Genomic DNA, 5,999 nt, shown 5'->3' with positions numbered 1-5,999 from the left:
TGGATGATGTGTTTGGCCGTTAGCATCTTGAACGGCAGCCTGTGAAGGGAGCGGTTCAAGACGCGCAGGTCGAGGATTGGCCGTAACCCACCGGACTTCTTGGGTACAATGAAGTAAGGGCTGTAGAAGCCGGACTTCATCTCGGCTGGAGGGACAATCTCGATCGCACCCTTCGCCAGTAGGGTGGCGACCTCCGCTCTCATGACAGGGGCATTGCCACCGACCATAGTGAAGCGGACTCCCCTGAAGCGGGGAGGAGATATCGCGAACTGAATCGCGTAGCCGAATCTGATGGTTCTCGCGACCCAGCGGGACAGTCTGGGAAGCTCTAGCCAGGCCTCCAGAAAGTGCACCAGCGGGGTCATACGAACCACAGACGTACCGTCGGTGGGGCAGCGAGGCGGAATGACCGGCACCGGCGAGGGTGGCATAGCGGCCCTGTGCGGGGGCACGGTCATTAACCGCGTCCTGCCAGAGGAGGCCAGGGGAGGGCGCGCGTCCCACGGGGGCGTGCTCTGGCAGGGGTCTGGCGACAGAGGGGAATGAGAGGAGCGTGGCCCGTGGGCGGCGCGTGCTGTCATCCCACACCTCTGGAACAGAGGAGGGCGGAAGTGGCGGGACCCGAGGGTGGCGCGCACTGCGGCCCTCGGACTCTGTTGGCTCAGGATTGGGGAATTCAATTCTGTCTTTAACCACATTAGGGTGCTGCTCGCCGTTGGACGAGCAGCGAGGAGTGGAGAACAAAAGATTCTCCACCGGGGGAAGGAGTGGCCCTGCTACCACCTCCTGAACAGAAAAGAAAGCCAATCCTGAGCGGCCCGTCTTTTAGCGGGCTGCGGGGCTGGAGAGGGCTGTGGCGCCTTCCTGCGGCTTCCTCCACGACGCGGCCCAGATGGAGGCTGCTGCTGGGGCCGTGCGGGAGGGGCGGGAGCCGCAGGAGGGCGCCCTCGGCGGCGAGCAGGCTGAGGATTCTGAGCCGACGGCTGAGCAGCGGAGCGTCGGGGCAGAATGTGTTTAATGGCCTCAGTCTGCTTCTGGGCAGTCGAGAACTGCTGGGCAAAGTCCTCGACGGCACCGCCGAAAAGGCCGGCCTGGGATATGGGAGCGTCAAGCAGACGAGTCCGCTCGGGCTCACGCATATCGGCCAGGTTCAGCCAAAGATGTCGCTCCTGGACCACAGCTGTGGACATCACCAGACCCAGGGAGCGCGCGGTCACCTTCGTCGCTCGGAGAGCGAGGTCGGTGGCGGCGCGCAGCTCATCAAAGAGCCCTGGGTCTGTCCTACCCTCGTGCATGTCACGGAGCATCTTGGCCTGGTAGACCTGTAAGATGGCCATGGCATGCAAAGAGGCAGCTGCCTGTCCCGCCGCTCTGTAAGACTTCGCCACCATGGTAGACGAAAATCTACAGGCTTTGGATTGGTGCTTAGGATCACCACGCGATGAAGCGCTTGCCGGACACAGCTGCATCGCGACAGAACGTTCCACCGGGGGAATCCCAGTGTACCCACAAGCATCAGCCTTATCGAGGGGAGGAAAGGCGGAGAAAGCCGACGAACGATCACGGGAAGACATGGGAGCCTTCCAGGACCGCGTGACTTCCTCATGCACTTCCGGGAAGAATGGTGTTGGGGTTGGGCGGCGACGAGTGTCAGCGGCCGCTCCCAAAAACCAATCATCCAGCCGCGAGCGCACTGGGTCGGGTGGCGGGGACCACTCGAGCCCAATGGCTGCGGCTGCCCGGGAAAGCATGGCAGTCAGCTCGGGATCAGACTCGGGCAATGCTGGCACGCCCGGGGGCGGCAACACAGCCGAATCCTCACTTCCCGAGGACTCATGCCCACCTTGTGATGCAGTGATGGACATTGCATCCTCTGCTGGAGCTCCAAACGAAATACGCGGGGCCTCCGTAGAGGGACCAGCGGCTTCCGTCTGAACACTCGCGGGTTCCGATGCTGAAGAGGGGTGTGTGGACCGTGGACGTGTCGGCGGTGTGCTCCACACGGTCACCCTCAGGTCACCCCGGCCACCAGCCGATGTACTAGCTCTCTGGGAGTCAGTAGATCGGGGTGTGGGTAGGGGGACTCTCGCTCTGGTGAGCTCATTGAGTCTCGACCGCAGCATGGAGATGGTCATGTTCCCGCAGTGAGAACATGAGTCATCCACGAACGCTGCTCTAGCGTGATCAACGCCCAAACACGCTAAGCAGAGATCGTGCCCATCAGCAAAGAATACATTGCCACCACAACCAGAAGTGCACGGGCGAGGCATCTTTAAAAAGACGTGCCGCGTGCAATGCTCTTTTTGTGAGAGGAAAAACTCTGCGGATGTTGAAGCGAACAGGGAGAAATCACACTATCTGTTAGATCACTGAACAGATCAGCAGGGTAGTGAGCACTCGCTGAAATCGCCGTCACACCAACACCGGAGAGTTCGCTCGTCTCGAAGGGATGAGAAGAATAACTCAGAATTTTTGGCTTGCAGGAGTGGAGAAGTTCTCGGCTCCGAAGCGAAAAAACATATCTGCATTTTGCCGGCGTACTTCCTTATATACCCCCTGCGGCGGGCGGAGATACGCTATGCAAATTCCGCAGACCCATGGCATTTCATTGCCATTGGCTCGTTTTATATACTCGAAGGTGATAGGCTTCTAAGCGAAACCCCAATCGTCGTCATCCGACGTAACTCGGAGTGACCACGAAAGGGAACTCTATTTACATGTAGCAATCCTTAATCAACCAGACTAAGATCAGAGGTAAATATATTGACAACTCTTCCCAAAATGCATAAAAGACCCTAAAAATGTGACCGTATGTGTTACAATGAGGCACGAAAGAAGCGGAGAGAGAATCCATATGCAAGCATACTTTAATCGGCGAAGAGGGCTTTGAGCTGGGCAGGACCAGCGGTGAAGAGGGCTTTAAGCCGACTTTGGCTCGGCGGTGGCCATTTTGTCTGGAGACACTGGAACAGACACAGGAACAGGAACACACACAGGCTCGGCGGCGGCCATCTTGTCTGGAGACACTGGCTCGGCGGCGGCCATCTTGTCCGGAGACACTGGTTCAGCGGTGGCCATCTTGTCTGGAGACACTGGAACAAACACAGGCTCGACGGCGGCCATCTTGTCCGGAAACACTGGCTCGGCGGCGGGCGTGACGTGACGTGAACAGTCTCTGGATCGGCAGAAGTGACGTGAACAGTCTCTGGATCGGCAGACGTGACGTGAACAGTCTCTGGATCGGCAGACGTGACGTGAACAGTCTCTGGATCGGCAGACGTGACGTGAACAGTCTCTGGATCGGCAGAAGTGACGTGAACAGTCTCTGGATCGGCAGAAGTGACGTGAACAGTCTCTGGATCGGCAGAAGTCACGTGAACAGTCTCTGGATCGGCAGAAGTGACGTGAACAGTCTCTGGATCGGCAGACGTGACGTGAAGAGACTCAAGCTTTGCAGGCATGATGCGAAGAGACTCAAGCTTTGCAGATGTGGCGGCAGGCATCCTTGGGATAAGAATCAGGCGTGGCTGCCTTCTTGGCTGGAGACACTCAGGCGTCATGGCGGCGGCCATCCTGGGAATCAGAATCAGGCGTGGCCACCTACTTGGCTGGAGATTCCCGCTTAATGCTGCTGGATTCATCTTTGGTCGGTCGTTCTGTTACGATGAGGCACGAAAGAAGCGGAGAGAGAATCCATATGCAAGCATACTTTAATCAAACAAAACAGAAAAACCAGGTAGACAACAGAATACAGAATTCAGGACCTGAAACAGCTACAACGACCGACAAACAACAACTGAAGCAGAGAGATATACACAGGCAAACAAGCTAAACAAGATAACAAGAGGGTGTGGTTAATCAGAAACACCTGGGAGACTAATAAACAAGAAAAACTACAAAGGACTACAAAACATGGCACAGAACAGGAAATAACAAAAGTCCACACAAGACAAGGGGAACACAAGACAGGAATCATTACAGTATGATATCTAACAATAGGTTTTTGAGTCTTCAAGATTTAACAGTGTTTATGCAAAACACATAAAATTAATAAAAATGAGTTCTCTGTGAAAATATGGTACAATTTCTAATCTTTTAACATTGCAGTCCAATTGGCTGGTCTGAACTATCATCTATCAAATCACAGCATTGCAACACCACACCACCCTATAAAGGTGCAGTGTTCTAGCAGTCTATAAACTCCAGCTGAGATCTGAAGGGGCAAAGACACTGAAAACCACTAATGTATCAAGGAGAACTGGGTATGTTGCTTACATTGTTAGTACATATTTATTTCAATTTATTCTCTTTTTGTTAAAAATTAGGTTCTAATAGTTATTTTGTAAATGAGTCACAAGCTCCACATACCATATTTGGCAGTAAATTAAAGCTGCAAATATTCTTGTTACTTTATAGTTATTTTTGAAGCAATGTAAAAAAAAAAACATTGCTATTTATTTAAAAATTGTTTTAAATAAAAGTAATGTTGCTAAAAAACATTGTACACAAATAAAATATATCAAAACTATTCTAGTTTTTCTAGCCTGTTTTCCAGTTAATAATGTACATAAATTCTATTCCACATAGCTAGAAGCTATTTACACATAAAATAAAATGTATACCGTATTAATCAGCATTTTTCATTTTAGAAGATCACCACATGCTTCTGAATCCGATGAATATATATTATTAACAACAGCAAAAATCATTTGTGCTATAAATTTGAATTTTGTGAAAAACATTATTTTACTTTGTGATAAAAATTCTCTTTGTCTTTTTCCTTTTAAGTCTCACATAAAAAAATCATCAAAGCAGTATTTCAATAGAAGGACTCACTTAAAATGGGGAATGACTCTGCGAAGGAAAGAGCTGGAAGAGAAAGAGCAGAGCAAGAGCGCAATGAAGCAGAGCGACAGCGCAATCAAGTTCAAGCAGAACTTAATAGACTACAACAAGAAAAAGATTTCCAGAGATTGAGAGAAGAAGAAAAGAAGAAAATTGTCATGGAGAACAGAAACAGAGAACAAGAAGAAAAGAAAAGAATTCACATAGAAAAGGATAATTCACAAAAAGACACTATCAAGTAAAATTCCAACCAACAGTTCTTAAAGGGTTAGTTCACCCAAAAATGAAAATTCTGTCAGTAATTACTCACCCTCATGTTGTCCATTTTTGGGTGAACTAACCCTTTAAGGGCCATCAAAAAAATGTATTACAGGGAGAAATTTGTTATTCAATTAATCATACAAAAAATGCTAAATAAAATCTTACAACCAAATACTGAACATGATTTTTATATGACTGTGTGTAGAAAGTCTTACAAAACAAATCATATAAAACAAACATACATAATTCAATTCTGTTTCCAAAATGTATTAAGATTCAGATATATGTTTCAATGTGGAGTCAAAGGAGATATTAAAAGTGTCTCAGAAATGTCATGCTCCCTGATACTATTAAATCAGTTATTTTCCATTTATGGAAGGTGGGTCATCGGTCATTAAAGTATAGGTTTACAATAGTGTTGCATGATATACCATCAATAAAAAGGTATTGTGATACCCTGCTATTAAAAACGCGCAGCGCATGACAAAAGAAAGGAACTGAGAATCCTTCATGCAGGATAAAATAAATCATGGGATCTGCTTGCGCTGCCGGGCTCAGATCTGAAGCGCACGCACACTCATAGAAAACTGCATGACAAAAAGAAAGAAAAAAGAAAACTTCATGCCGGATAAAATAAATCATGGGACCTTCTCGCGCTGCCGGGCTCAGATCTGAAGCGCACGTACACTCATAGAAAACCGCATGACAAAAAGAAAGGAAAAAAGAAAACTTCATGCAGGATAAAATAAATCATGGGATTTATTCATACTCATTCCTTGATAAACTTAAGGTTGAGCCACTGTAGTCACTTGGACTATTTTAAACATTGTCTTTAGCCTACTAACTTTCTGGGCCGGCAAGTTTTGATCCCATAGAAGCCTATGGAGGAATGA

This window comes from Squalius cephalus, assembly GCF_949319135.1.
Source record: "Squalius cephalus genome assembly, chromosome: 7".
Lineage (NCBI taxonomy): Eukaryota > Metazoa > Chordata > Actinopteri > Cypriniformes > Leuciscidae > Squalius > Squalius cephalus.
Note: the sequence above shows the minus strand (reverse complement) of the source record.